The sequence below is a fragment of the Neopsephotus bourkii genome, unplaced genomic scaffold, assembly GCF_033783945.1.
Source record: "Neopsephotus bourkii isolate Nb327-2 ecotype Australia unplaced genomic scaffold, CSIRO-AGI_Nbou_v1 NB_1067, whole genome shotgun sequence".
NCBI lineage: Eukaryota > Metazoa > Chordata > Aves > Psittaciformes > Psittacidae > Neopsephotus > Neopsephotus bourkii.
The window spans coordinates 2,143,116-2,159,014 of record NW_026901555.1 but is presented as its reverse complement, the minus strand read 5'-3'; the positions used below and the strand labels follow the sequence as shown (position 1 = coordinate 2,159,014).

The 15,899-nt window shown below is 39.2% G+C and overlaps 1 long non-coding RNA gene across 2 annotated transcripts in view; it reads right to left on the bottom strand.

Annotated features, from left to right (window-relative positions):
• The window catches only part of LOC133216851 (uncharacterized), a 70,277-nt gene that overhangs the window by 40,036 nt on the left and 14,342 nt on the right, over positions 1 to 15,899 (bottom strand). For both annotated transcript variants that reach the window (XR_009726735.1, XR_009726736.1), the window contains one exon: positions 5,406 to 5,541. This is a non-coding gene — a long non-coding RNA (uncharacterized LOC133216851). The remainder of the gene's footprint in view (positions 1 to 5,405; positions 5,542 to 15,899) is intronic.

Sequence of the window (15,899 nt, the reverse complement as noted above, 5' to 3'; positions counted from 1 at the left end):
ACCTAATTATATTTTAAAATAATCAAGGCAAAAAAAAAAAATTATCCCAACTAATTACAATGGAAAAAAGTTGTACATCTTTTGTGTATTTTATGAGAGAGAAAGGAATGATTAAAAATGTACCAAGAGCCATGAATGCCATTTTACTGTCATTTCCTTTGATTAACCTTCACCTGACCTCAATCCCTAAGGCAATTTCAGCTTCTTTTTGTTCTTCTATTTAAATTCTTCAGTACACCAGGTGAGCACATCTCCATCACTGCAGAACATTCGTGGGGAGCAGATTGGTTTTGGGGAAGATTTCACAGAAAATACTTGCTCTGGAGAATCATTTACAAAAACCTTAACAGGGACAGTAACAGGTCACATTTACTCCAAAAACGGGATTCTTACAGTCCCTGTGGAATTACATGATGACCTTCCCTAGGTATTAGACACAACACACTTGAGCAAGCCACACCAGTTTACACCAGAGCAGGACCTTGGTGCCACTGGCCAGTACAGACTTACCAACCTGGTCATGTTGGCAGTTCTGACTGACATCTCTGCTCTGCATCTGTAATGATGTCTGCTTCCACAGGAGATATAAAATGTAACTTGCCCTCTGGAATGGGAGAAAAGCCAGCATGAGCAAAAGCTTAAAAAGTAGATTATAAATTCTTTGCAGAAGGAATGGGTCCAGAGTTCAAAGTTTGCACAGAAACCTGATAGCACAATTCTTTCTTACTTTAAAACTCACTGTTTCCAGTGAGTCTCGTGATCAGTAGAAATAATTAAATACCGCATACTCAGACCTGACAAAAATCGTATAAGATCTGTAAAGCGTGCCTGATAAAATCTTAAGGAAGTCTAAGCTATTTAGTTCATCAGAGACTGACTTAAGTGATGAGTCAATCCTCACCCTTAAATGATTATATGATGCTGTGACTTCTGATGACAGAATCTATCAGGAAAAGATATGAGATTCAATCAAATTAAGCCCAGAATCAAGGTGCATAGTTTTAGCTCTTAGGAACCACAGTGAGCCACTGTACCAGCTTACCTGGGGATGAAGAGATACTGCATCACACATGTCCTTTAGTATCATTCAAAAATATATGCTATTACATAAACAGAAGTTATGGATTCAATGTAAACTTTACTTAGCATTGCGGCCAACACAATATGTGATCTGACCGGATTCATATCTCAGTTCCATATCATTCACCTTGGATGAATTTTTAGGATTCAAACATAAAAAGCAAAAAATTGTCCCAAGCTGTGACGTGAAGCATCAATACATCTTGCAAACTGCCATCCAAAAAGTTCAGTTTGGATCAACTGAAACTTACAAGAATGAATCATTTTTATTTTATATATATATATATATATATATATCCTTTTTAATTTTTATTTTCTTGCTGCCTGTACATAAAAACAATGAGATTAGACACAAACCTATTGGGTTTCAAAATGGTAGACTGACACAGCAAATTCTACAATTGTAAAAGAGGTGATACATTAACTCTGATCTACTCCTGTTATAAATGTATTCTCCACAAACTGGCACTTCCTGACAACATGAAGAAGTTGCAGCAGAAAAGTCCTGTTGATCTCAGTCATGACCCTTTTCTGATCTTAAATATTTAATAATATTTATTAAAAAGTAATATAAACTCTTAAAATTCAGATATCTGCAACTGCATTTATGAAGCTCTGCTTCCTTTTCATTTCTAGGTACATCCAGTGGGTGGTACCAGCTTTGCACATTAGACCGGGTTGTCTAGTATGTGACAGCTTCTGCACAGTTTTCCATTGCAACATCTTCACTGAGCTCCCCAGAAAAACGGCCAGCTCTTGAATGACAGATGTACTCACCTGATAGAGTGCAATACGTAAATGGAGGAACAAAAGGATCTGAAACTGCCTTAGGGAGGGAGGTCAGGTGAAGGTTAATCAAAGGAAATGACAGTTCGATGGTATGCACGGCCCTTGAGATTACATGTGTGTATTTTGCTGGGAAATATTTAACTGCTTTAGCTCTATTTAGGAAGAAACCAAAATAAAGTGCATATATGAAAAAAAATACTGAAGAATCCACAGATGGCTTCTTGGCCCAGTAGAGCTCTCATCGATGGGATGCAAACTCACCAGCTGAGAGGTGAAAAAAGCCAGAAGATGACAACTTTGCATTTGGTTTAACTATCATAAAACATTTCACTAACATAAAATAAAACACAGTAGCTGGGAAGCTATTGAAATTTAATAAAGCTCTAATTTATATTGCTTCCATATTTATCCCCAATATTTAGTAGTCTTCTCCCAGAATGGGTTCTTGAACTAACAAAGTAAAACTGCAACTAGAAAACACTGTAGAAGTCTAGAGAAACTCATTTGCGTCTTGTAATGAACTTGTTTTGGCCATGTTCCTGCCTCATTTGCATTTCCTTCCCAACAAGTATCACGCACTTGGATTTTTCTTTCAATAGTACTTTCAAAACCTGATTTTAAGTTTGCAGGCATGTAGAAAGGTATTTCCAAATGCGCTTTCCCCTAACATTTAATCATGAAATTTATTTTAGTATTTGTTCTCAATTAATTATGTAATTAAACCAGTAGCACATGACTTCTCAATCACAGGTAAGTAACACAACCTGAATCCTGATCGCTAGTTTTGATTAACAACAAAAAACCCCAAGTCAATAGAACTCATGGAAAATTTTGACAACTTTTTTTTTTATCCTTCCCACAGAATAAAAGGCAAAATTCACCGAATGAATTATTAATTATGAGTTATTCATCCAGCTCTAGTAGAAACTAATCTGTTTTTTTTTTTAAGCATCAAAAAGGTCTTTCAAATATAAGTTGCAATAATGAAATATGGCAGCAGATCTTGAAATGTGCCCTTACCCAGTCTGCAGATACGCAAAAGGTTACAGTACCAGAGTTATTAATCCCCCGTCACTCTGACAATTGATTTTGAACAGTCTGTTGCAGTCTTTATAATTCAAGATCATAAATGTTCAAAACTAATTTATTGCTCTTTGTTCCACCTGGCAAAAATACACTGTCAAACTGAGTCGTGTTGACACAAAGATGCAGATGAGTATTTAAGTCCTATTTTTATCCACATCTGTAAATTTGTTTGCAATACCTGTGTGTGATTAGAACTATTCAAAAAGGAGCAAAGAAAGAGGAAGAAATTATGCTGTCTTTAATGAACAGGAAATATTTACATAAATAGTAATAGGTATTTCTTTTAAATTTAATGGGGATGAGTCATTGTTTTAGTTTGTCAGTATTGATATTTTTGGTTTGCACTTGGTTCCCTGGAAGCTGTCAGATTTTCAAAGGTACACATGTAAAAGCTCTTGCTCTATATGCATATTGACATACATACCAGGCAAGGATTCCCACAGCCAATGAGGGATATGCAAAACCTTTCATCCGACATGGCTGCTTTTTTTTCCCTTTTCTTTTTAATTAGTGATTTTGAAGCCTGAACCAATTCCACTCATACTGAAAATTCCTGAACTTGCCTTTTCTGCATGCAGCAGTTGCCACCGCTCCTGCCCATGCCAGGGAAGTGCCAACGTCTAAAAAGGGACAATCCAGAAAAGGAAGGGAGGAGGGCAAATAGGGAGGAAAGGACCCACTTTACACCAACATAATACATTCATCTGTAAAAATAAAGGGGGGGGGGGGGTGGTAAGGATCAAAAAGAATATATTACAAGGAAGTTTAAGAATAAAACCCTGTTTCATACAGCAAGCATTCCATAATGAATGAATTACAAGTTCTCTAAAGCCTGCTACTGAAGCAGGGAACTGAAACACAAAGGGAAGAAAAACAGAAGAGCATTTCAACATCAAAAATATGCCTATTCAGAAGTCTGTTTCTCAATCTCTAAAATATTTTTTCTCAGTAGAAAGATGAACCTGTAAAATTACTGTTCTTTTCAAAATAACCACATAATACTTCTTTAATAACACTTTTCAATCTTGCATATTTTACAGCCCGAGAATATAGACTTCATCTTTCTATTATCTAGGGGCAGAATCAATTGACTGACCTGGCAAGTTTGCTCCATTTGAATTAGTATTTTTACCATGATTATGAAACAGGAGAGCTATCTGACTGCGTGCTAGAACTGCTGCATTCATGACTCTTAGACATCTGTATGATATTGAAATTAATTTCCAGTATAAAACAGTTAACAGAATAACCCTAGATAAAGGAAGTATAGCATTAATTTAATTCTTCTTGTTGGCAATGTTGTAAAGTCCATTGCTCAAGTAAGGAACACTTTTCTGAGCCAGATACAAATTAATTTTGCCATTCTTCTTCAAATACTAATTTTAAAAGTCAACTAAAGGCTACAGCAGCTTTGAAATATTTCAGTGATTGTTTTAATTACCTATCATACAGCTGTGAGACACTGTGAAAGGGAGGGGTGGAGAGAGAAAGGAGAACAACACCTGGTATACGAGCAATTGTTTTCCAACACAGAGAAGTAAAAGCAGTTTCCAAGCACTCAGCCCAACAAAAATCTCAGCATATTCAACACAGAATATTTTTTCTATCAGTACATTAATGTGGTATTTTTATTCCGGACTGCGTGTTTTTATTCTGTCAATAACTACTTTCACTGTTAAATAACACCACCAAATCTCCAAACATTAAATATATGAATTCTGACAGCTTTTAAAACTTGCTTTTCAACCCAAAGTTGATGCACACGCTACAATAACTTGCTAAAGGCACACTTGGGGCTTCTTTCTAGGGTCTCGTTCTCTAGGAAAAAAGCTCACTGCACTTTTACCACAACTACAAAAAAAGGCATATTTTTGTCATTCCAACCCTTAATAGAATTGGAATCTAGAGGCTATTAGGACTTCTGATGGCCTTTGACACCCCGGCTTCCAGCACCTCAGCAATCAGTCAGTGCTGGGGTAACAAAAGACCACTCAAACGTACAGTTGTCATCCCCACACTACATCTGTTGGCCACACTGTTAGGAAGTGTTGACCCCATCATTTCACCATAAACACCGACAAAATCAACAACAACAAAAACAGAAATGAAAAAGGAAACTGGATGTCAGAAGTCAGGTCAGCACATTTTATTTGCACATGTGTCAGTAAAGATAGAAGGAATCACTGAATTAAATTAAATCAAAGCAAACCTGCTAATTAAAACAGCTAAAATTATGTTTGTGAAGATGTGTGACTGGTTTCCTGCTTATCTGCAAATAAGCCTCCCCATAATATAAACATGTTTCTATCTCCACTTCATTTATAATAAGTCTTTAGGCAGATTGTAATTAGTATTTTGAGTTTCTAGTAGAAGATCTTTGTGTTACTGGAGAAATATTTTCCCTGACCATAGAATACTTATTATTTCAGCTTCTCTTCAAGGGTTCTCACCTGTTCTTCTCATGCTGGTCAGTCTTCTACCCAATTTATTTGAATCAAATTGTTTGGGTATGTGTCTGAATACCACCACCTTCATAACATATTGCTTGTAGGTAATCACAAATGCAGGCATTGTATTCAGCTCCACCTACAAGCCAAACCAAAAGCAATTACCAGTTTTGTTTGGATTTGTTCTCTAGTTTTGTTTTCATTCCACAATGGAAGAATGATAAAAATTATCATGTTGGGCAGAAGAACAGGGTCAAATCAGAAGTTTTGCACAAAAGATATACTATTTACAAAAATCAACTTTTTGCTTCTGTTTTACTTATTCCAAAGTTCACAATGCATAACTTTGTACAAACCCAATTACATAGCCCAGTGATTTACTGGCAAAGCTGGCCAGGAGAAATTATATGGCTTTAGCTAATGTGTATGCCTATTTACAAACAAATCCATATAAATCTACAAAATGACCAGAAAGAAAAAAAAAAAAGGTCAAGTCAGAAATGCATCTGAAGTCATATAGAACGCAAGCTCAAAATTGTTCAACTGATATTATGATTTCACTGGATAGCAAATAAACCGTGATTACAAGTATGGATTCAGTCTTTCAGATCATGTGTTACTTATTTATTTATCCCAGTATTTAACTTTAAGCACGTATGGAGTTTCATTGGCTTGGAAAGCATGGTGCTTTCTTTTTGCCCTTTTCATAATTTTTTAAGGATTAGTTTGCACAGTTAACGGATGTCTGGACTGACTTCAACAGGATTACTCAGATGTTTACAGTCACCCATGGGTTTCAGCAGGTCTTTTAGATTCAGGGCTACAAGGCATTAGGCCACAGAGCTGCATGTGCATGACATGAACAAATGGCTACGCAAATGGAATGTGATCTGAGGCTGGTATCTTGAACATGAAAATTGTATAACCGGAAACACTGCAATAATGTCTGTGTATTATGTAATTACTTATGCTGACAAATCTCTCTTGGTTTTGTTGAAACACTTCTGAAACAATACAGAATAACTTGGGAAGAGCACAAGCTCTTTTTATAGTTTGCGTAAAGTTAAATTTCTAAGTCAAAAATATGAACAAAACATCTATGATTTTTAATTGCACACCAAATAGTTTCAGATTATTGCATATGTCTTTTCCCTGGAATGACCACTGGGCACAATGGTCAGTCAGAGGTTTTGTTGGACATGGCCCACAGTTCTTTTACTCACCTCAAAGCAACTGCCTCCTAAAAATGCATCAAATTGCAAATATGCTAAACCCCAAATTTTGCTGTAATTGCATTGCCAGCGCTAAGTCCTACATCAATAAGAAACCCCATTGATGTCAGCATGACTTGTGGCAACACAAGATTTCCCTCCCCCCAGTACAGCTATAAAACTGGATTCTTGGTGAGTATATTTGAATTATGTGGATTATATATGATTAAACAGATTTGGATTAAATCACTGCTATGGGCTGCCTTATCAAGAACATACTGTCATGACCACATTGATGTACAGTAATCAAGGTGACCTTAGAGACTTATTTCAGCCCCAAGAAAACTCTGATCAACTTCAATGGATGAGGATTTTTTCTGCTCTGCAAAGATCAGTCTGTAAGATGTAAGGAGTTAAAATGCTGCTTCCCTGATGAATAGTTTTCAAGCCCTAAAATTATGATTCAGGCGACAAAGAGCAATCTTTCTTGCAGGGGAAGCCAATCTCAGCTAAACTCCTTGGACTCTGTTTCATTCATCAGGATGGAAAATATGGTTGGCTGTGCCTTCTCCTAGCATGCAATAAAATCTGAATGAAGGGGAACACCTAAATAAAGAAATCCACCAAAACCCTACCCAATCCAAGTTTGTCCTTCATTAAATCACTGCATTATTACCTTATTTTTTAAAAATGTTCTGAATATTACCATGAATCTTTCCCTTTTATCACTATGGTTAGTCTTCATTTAACCCATAAATATAGCCTATCATTTCTGTTCTAAATGTACCGTAGGGTTAGCCAGAAATGACAGAAACAAATTTCTTCCTCGCTGGAGTAATGAGGATACAGCTAAGAGAAGATTTTTGGTTACAGGTTTCTACAACTTCCAGCTAACCACAGCTAAAGTGTTAACTCAAAATGCTTCGACAATTCACAGGCTGCTGCTCCAGTAGAAGGGCTTTAACAGCTAGGGAGCATGTGCCTTGTGATGCTGATACACATCCTCATATTTAATATGGGTAACATTTGGCAATCATCGCTACAGAGGTCATTCTGAGGGTAGCGAGCAAAAAGACCTAACGGGTAAGAAAAGGCAAAAAAAAAAGACCCAAGCTGCCAAAGTCTGGGGGCTTGGCAGAATAACAAAGATAAACTAATGAGCAGTGCAGCTTTTCTGCACTGAGGCTGTCTGATTTCCACACAGAACCCTATGCCTCTCTCCTTTGGATTAAGCAGCCCAGAAGTTGCTAGATCCATATAGAAAGTTGAAGAAGGGGAAAAAGGGAAAGTAATGGTAACAGGAACACTTTCCTGAAGTTTACCGCAAATTATACATCAGCTCAAAAAAGTTTGTACCCCAAGATACCATATAAAGATATCAAAGGCTTGCTGGGGGTGGAAAGCTCTTATATAATCTATTACACTCCAAATATTTTATGCTGTGTTATCTCTCATATGGACACATGTAGTAAACATTGCGCTCTGAACCTCTGGGTTCACATCTGCATCGAAGGACTTGCATCATCCAGTGAAGCTGTGGTGAAGCCACAGGTCTAGAAACTTCCTCCCCTTTAACATCCATCCTCTAAACAAGTCTCCCACCCCATCCTCTCCTCCACCAAGGACATTTTTAGCAAGATTGCTGCGCAGCTAATTACATTACCATGGCATCCAAGTACCACACAGTCACGAGACCTACTTCTTTTAACAGCCCTTGGGTTTGTAGAGAGGTGTTAACAGGGAAACATCCTTACATTTGGAGAGCTGAGGCACAAGGTCAAGTCATTTGTCCAACATGACTGGAGAAGATGCACTGGGCAGAAAGTTGCTCTCTGTCAAGTAGCTGCCAGAATGAACTAGATGCCAAAGCAGCTGCATGACCACCTACTTAACCCAACCACTGTGCCCTCAGAGGTGCTCTCAGGAGGCAGTGCAGGGATTCCAAGAGGAAACCTTGAGCAAATAGAGAGAAATACCTACTTGCCACCTTCATTCTGCTGTCCAAGATAGCTGCTCTGAGCCCTTTCAGCTCTTCAGGAGCAGAGCACTAACTTAAAGAGTATTTTTTCCATGCTATTCCTCCATGCAGAGCACAAGTACTTTTTATTTCTAATTCCTCTCACTGAGTTCACTCATCTGTTTCCACTTGCTTCCTTTAACAGATATTTTAGTCACATCTGTGCTACCGGAAGAATTTGGGCATGACTTACTGCAGCTTGTTGTTCATTAGGCTATTACTGCTATTAAGTCAGCTTAAACCTTGAGGAGTTGTGCATTATCCTTGGTGCTGCCATCTCTCACTGCTCTGATGCCAAAACATTTGTTCCTATATACTTGCACAGCATTTTCCCCAGGTAATTATTAAAAAGCAACCGCAATAAAACTTAGAGTGGAGAATTCCAGCCCCACTTGTGGAAAGCAGAGCCTGGCCAGTCTCACCTCCCACCATATCACTAGCACAACAAGCTTTATGATGGAACAGGCTCATCCACAGCAGTTTGACAGGCTCATAATATATTCAATTAACAATAAACCCACAGCACAGCTTCCTGAACCTGCCAGCCAGCTGAACTAAGACAACCAGCTGCATACTAAGATACATTCTGCCACTAACCTATCTAACCGTGTAAGACCTGAGGCCTGTTAGAATTGAAAGTAGACCCTAAATAGCCAGGAGTGGCAGACTTTGGCCAAAAGTGTACCCCACTAGAGAGCTCACTTCTATGACAGACCTTGTTCTAACCTTTGCCAAAAAGCTGTGGTCATCATATCGTCAGTCTGCTCTGTTACTCAACATGCAATACTTGCGGTAGCAGACAGATGAATTAATTTAGATAACAGAAACAGTAGCATATAATCATAACAGAAAGAGCTGAAACCACAAAGGACTGCACTTTCTCTATGGCACAGCAGTATTTTTTTAAGTGTCCAGTCCCTTTTCAGCAGTATTTTTAGAGGAATAGCAGTTGGCTAGATACAGCCATGGATAATCAGTGGCAGAGAGAGTAAAGAAAACCCTGCTCCTGACAGTCAGCATCTACACTTTAAGCTGCAGAAGAAACAGCTGCCTTGCTGTTCATTAGAGAAGGGATTTGCCAAACACACTCCCTGATGCTCTGTTATGCAAGGTAGTACTATATGTATTCTCTCTTTTAACAGAGATGTAGTCTAAAAGCGTTCGTGTTTAGCTCTCCCATCCCCCTAAATCTTCTCCACAAAGGACACTGTCATCACCAAAGCTCTGCAGCAAGGATGTTGCAGACATCCTTTAAACCCCCAAAGAAAGGGAAAGGGAAGCAGTAAAGCTCTCTGAAGAGCTCTTTGGTGGAACAAGCAGAATTATGAGCAGCAGGAGAAATATGAGTAATTAAGACAACAGTATATCTATATCTTACAGCTGACAGAGTGAAGCTGCAAGTTAGCTCTGGGCAAGATGTTAGCAGAAGAAAGAACTGAGCAGGCTGTTTCTAATGTTACTGTTGAAAAGCCAGCCTGGAAAAGGGCTAAAGGGACAATTTCATTAAAAAGAAGGAAGTTGGTTGGATTAAGACAGCAGTTAGATGCAGACTTGTAACATTAAAGGAACAGGTCAACAGCTATCTGTAACAAGACAAGCAATCATTTGGGGAGTCAACCAATGTGACACTTGCTGTTCTTAAAAGAAAGTACTCTTAAATTATCTATTGGTGGAATATACAGAAAAATAGAGCTGCAGAACTGCACTGCAGCACAAACCAAAGCACTGGGGTGGATCAAGGCTGCAGAAAAGCAAGGGAGAGCAGTCAGAATGTTTTCCAACAAGCTTCCCAAAATAATGGCTGATTTTAGGCAGTCACCATTTGCCCAGAGTCGGCACTGTGGTCAGGGCACAGCATTTGCTGCTGCCCATGATGCAACCAGCATGTCCCCGTGCCAGCTCAGGTGCAAGGACCTGAGTTGACAGGGCTGTAACCATTGCACAAAGGGGCCGGACCCATTCCCCATGCCACAGCTCCTCTGACAAGTGCATAAACTCGATTCCACTCCTTCCTCCAGTCCCAGCACTCGGCATGCTCCAGTGATTCCCCAGCTGGCAGGACGGCCCTTTGTGGCTACAGCAGCATGGTTTATAGCAGCCCTGAGGCTGTGTTTTCCATCTAGTATATATAAGTGAATTAGTGGAAAATTTGAGCTTACACAAATCACAGAGCCAGCGCACAGTTTGTCATGGCCAGGCAGCCTGTTCTCAGGGCTGGAGCAGCAGTAATGAGGTGCAGTAAAGAAACTGCGGGCTGCATCCATGGTTCCTGTATTACAGCTGGGTTTAGAGCTGGGAAGGGAACTGCTGTTAGACAAGGCGGGGGGGAAAGACCAACAGCAGCTCCCATATCTACAAAGATTGAATGCATGGCCGGTGCAGTCACCTGGGGCTTGAAGCCGCAAAGGTCGATGCACGGATATTTGGAATGAACAGCCTTCCTCCCTCACCTCCCAGGCTCCATCTGTGTGAAGGAGGAGATGGGAATTACACAGAGTGCAATATTTGCACTGGAGAAATGGCAGAGGGGTTACTCCAAATTTACATTATTGTAAACAAGAGCAGCATTTGTCCAAATGATAAGAGCCTTAGCAAAGGCAGAGCCAGAGGGCACCAAATGAGGGTCACCAGCTGCAACTGCTGTTGCCACCCAAGAAGAGGAGCTACATGTCTGCAGAAGGATGGGGGACAGGGGAGGCTGGGAGGTGCCAAAATCTCTCATTATAGTTTTCAAGTGATTGCCACTTTATGCCTCTAGCAACATTCAGTACATCCAAGTTCCTAGACACGCTCTGGCCGAGTGCCCCAGCAGTTACTCATTCCTTTCTTTATTTGCACCTACAAGACCCAGCCCTTCTCAAGCATTTGTGTGTCCCTACCAACAGCAACAACACTCGTTTACATTAAAAATACACCTGGAATACATGTTGTACAGTGAAGTAAAACATAGGTATTCTCTATCTCTTCTTTCCTTTTCTACTTTCTCAGCCAGTGCTGCAGTGAGTGATGGATCATGTCATTCCTAAACACTCCATCACTTATTTGGTGTAGAAGGTCTCAATGTGAAGGGGTTTCTTGCTACAGACTATTTTCTGCTGCTTTCTCTACTATGAGGAAGTATGTATGCCTGTGCAATAAGCCTGCGGCACCCTTTCATATGCAAGGCTGAGGAGAAGCCTGCTCTCCGCATATTTCAAATCACAAACTCTAATGGCTCCTTAAAATACACACTTATATTCAGCCCATAAATCAAAATAGATAGTCAAATCCTGCTTATAGATCTAAAACCTTCTTATACTCTTGTGTAGCTCCATTATGTACCTAAGGTGTCATACTGCCTATATATTTCTGCCTCCAGCTTCAGCCACATCCCAGCACTGATTAAGAGCACCAGAGTGTGTAGCCCTTAAAAATTCTAAAATTTCTCACTTTCCTGAGCAGTAAAATGCATCTAAAATTAGGAAAAATGGCCACCTGTCATTTTGTTGACTTGCCAATGAGTTTATTTACTCATTCATCCCACATAGCAATTGTTTCATGGAAATGCAAAAACATTTAATATTCCACCGCAACACCAGGCAGTTACCTGCGTCTTGCCCCTGTGCCAAGCAAAGACAATCACAAGACTGAAATGGGTCATCAGCTGCTTTTTGTATAAAGGTGAGCATCTTTACAATTCTTTGGGATATATATTGCTAGAAACTGAGCTCAGAATTTCATATTATTATCATATTATAGACAGAATTCCTTTGATAAAAGGTCAAAGGTCAGGAAGACAAGAAAAATAAGGAAATAAAATCCAGCAACAGTCAGATCTTTAGCTGGCATAATTGGACACTGAAGTCCACAGAAATGTGTCCATTAGCAGGAGTGGGTGATCTGACCCATATGCTTACCACTTTCAAGTATAAAGATTAAAACAACATGCCTAACAGCAGAAATGGGTTATCTTACATTTCAGAGAGGCTTGGGTTGCCTAAAATTCTGGAGAAATGTTCAGCCTACCATCATAAAGACTTAAAGGCTGTTTGCCCAAACTCCTCGATAGCTCCTTCTAAAAAAGGGCGATGAGCAACCACAGATTTTTAATGTAATCTGTTTATAGTTTTAGAACAATTTCCAGAATAGAACATTTTTTAAATGTCCTGGGCCTTTAGCATTCTCACTTTGATCATCTCCCGTCACGTTATGGTTCAGAACAGAACGTGGTGGAGCCAGACTAACGAATCTGTCACAAATGACATCAGAAAGCCAAGTGACCTGGGAAAAAAAAAGTGCTCTATTTGAGCTCCATGCTCTTCTTGAACATTTTGGGGTTCATTTTTCTATACATATATTTTAATTAATGTTTTACTTTCCCTGGATTTATTTTGCTTTCGTAAAAGCTAGGAACTTGTTCTTAGAAAAAAAAACTCCTATTGAAAACAAAAGGAGTCTTATTTAACGAAGGCAAGACTGTAAGAGGTCTTCAGATAACAACTGTTAACAATTCTTTCTGGGGTTGAACAGTTTAAATATGAACCACTTTCTTAGGAGTTTAACTCTAAATAATAATTGTGGATTTTGTAGCCTGTGGAAGGGAGAGATTGGTCTTTGACAGAGTTTATATTACTGACCTGATGAGAGCAGACAGCTCCAAAAATGAAGCGATATCAGTGATAAAAATATTCTTTCTGCATTTAGGCAGGATGAATTGCATATAGCAAAGGGCAAATCCCGCTGGCCTTCGTGCTTGTGAGCAGTCCTTACCTACGAAGACAGGGACAGACTGACATGGTACTACTAACCAGTGGACATACAGACATAATATATATTTACTTGTAACGTGTTCGCATTACATTTCAAACATAGAGCTTGCATTCCTTTAATAAACTTGATCTACACAGTAGCATTTATTGCTTTTTTAACTCAAGCCATGTTGGAACTTGCAAATAACTTGGTTAAAAAAAAATGTTGTAATGATAGCCCGCCTTCCCCTTCTATCTGATGTAGAAATAGATAATTTCTAGTACTAAAAGTGATTAAATTTGGTTCATTTCCAACTTGTATTTTAACAATGCATTACCTCCTGAATTGCTGCATAAATATTAATAGGCAGCCTGATATGGAACTTTTGCCCGTAATGCCCTTGGAGAACCATAATCACGGCAAGTGGAGCAAAAGAGATGAGAGAGTGCACTGAAGATGGTGGCTCTATCCTCCAGCTTCACAGAGCTACCCTAGGTCAAGCACTTTTCATGCAGTATCACAGATGAGCAGTATCTCAAAGCCTACACTTTGTCTAGTAGGAGATGAAAATACTATAGACATTAATCTGCCTGATACTTATCTGAAATACAAAAAAACCCATTCCACTGATAACAAGAGCACCTACACTGATTTTTCTCCAAATTAGCCAGACTTAATTTTTGACATAGTCTACTTTCAGATTTCATCTGCAGATGTTTGCTACTCTAATCACCTCAAAAATGCCTGTATAGTATTTATCTACCTGAATTTCGTCCCTCTGAAACAGTCTCATTAAAAGTCATGATCTCTCTGGCTACCCTTTAAAAGAGGCCAAGTGCCTATAGATCCCCTGAAGTCATGCTTGGCCTTCTTGAAAACTGGCCAATTATTTTGATCCCTAAATATGGGCTTTGGGGGCTGAAATTCAGGACACCATTTCGGAAAACCTTTTTGGGCAGCCTTTCTTGTCTGCTGTAAACCATGCTTCTGCTATCTGAGGAGCTGACACTATTGATTTTTGCCACTGTAATACAAGAACGTCCCTTGAAACTGTCAAGTTTACTGCCAGTCAAAATACTGGCAGTAATAAGTGCAAGGAGAAAATATTTGTTTTTAAACAGCTCTTACACAGATGTATTTTGGACACTGGTGGACTATGCTAAGGGTTAAGTTAATTTAACTTTCACCAAGTTAGAAAGCTGTGAAAGTTTAATCACAAATGAACTGCAGTGGGCAGTTTGGTAGCTCACAGACAAATGTTCTCATTTTTATTCTTTATAGGCAGTGCTCAAATCATCATAAACCATATTTAAGGAGGCAGAAATTTCATGAGGGGAGGGAGCTGCTTTATAAGATAGAATAAGAGAAAAAGGCAACTTACTGTTTTAAAATTTAAATCCAACAAAATTACCAGAAATGCTGCTGGAAACAGAACGTTGAGAATTCATTATTTTGTTTCAAAGTTAGTTTATCATAAATCTGGCCTCTGACACGTAATAACTAGTAACATTTCGAAGGTTATTTGATAGTAAGTTCAACAGTGTAGGTGACTGAACATGTGAGCTGCATGATAATGAGTCCCAGGGGAAATCAGGCTTTAGGATGCAGGGTGAAGCATCCCTAGGCTTGTATTCAAATGGAAAAAACATATTCAAAAGTTTATTGTTTATCTCCTAAGAACATCAAATAATACACAGCCCTTTGAATCAAATGTATAAAGCAAGCCAGAGAACTATTTGCTGGGGGAAAAAATGTCTGATTTGATCCAAATTCAGAAAAATTAATAGCTTGTACACTGAAATGCATTGAGCAATTCTGACACAGAAAGCGGAGGGTTGTATTTTGGTTTCTTTTTTTACAGAACGAAAAGGCACAGCAAGTCAATTTGCTCTTGCATCAGACTCTAGTAAGAGGAGCTAGAAAGCATTAAAACCAGTTGTTTTCAAATCCTCTGCATTTCAGTACAATAGAGTTCTTTAAGTGTGACAAACACAAATTGTGCTTCTCATCCTGAATTTCATCTCCAAAGTTGGCTGTAATTGATTAATTCATAGTGTACAAACTAATTTAAAGCCAATAATGAGAGCAGAAGATTTTGTTTTTCAGCAGGGAGGTGTGGTACATAGAGCCCACTCCAACAGTATAATAGAGCCCCACCTCTCAGCTTGTTAAGCTCTTAAATAGTGAGTCGGATGCTGCGCTTATCAAAGTCAAGGATAGTTTTGCCATGAGCTCTGCTGGAAAAGCATGCAAGACAGAACTTTTTATGTAAGCTCCCTGTACCACCAATGCCACGGGCAGCAGCATTCCAAGCCCGTGACTACCCAACCGCTGGCATCCCGCCACCCCACCATGGAGCAGAGACTGAGGGACGGGAACTGGGTCCTCTTCCTGCTCCTGCCTTCCCTGGGCACAGCCCATCTGCAGCTTCAGTATTGCTGTTCACCTCCAGCCTCCGTGTTTCTATACACGGAAAAGTTTGTGGAGGGGGCATTGCGTTTAAGGATTGTTGCTGAGTTTGGATATATCGAGTGCTGAATT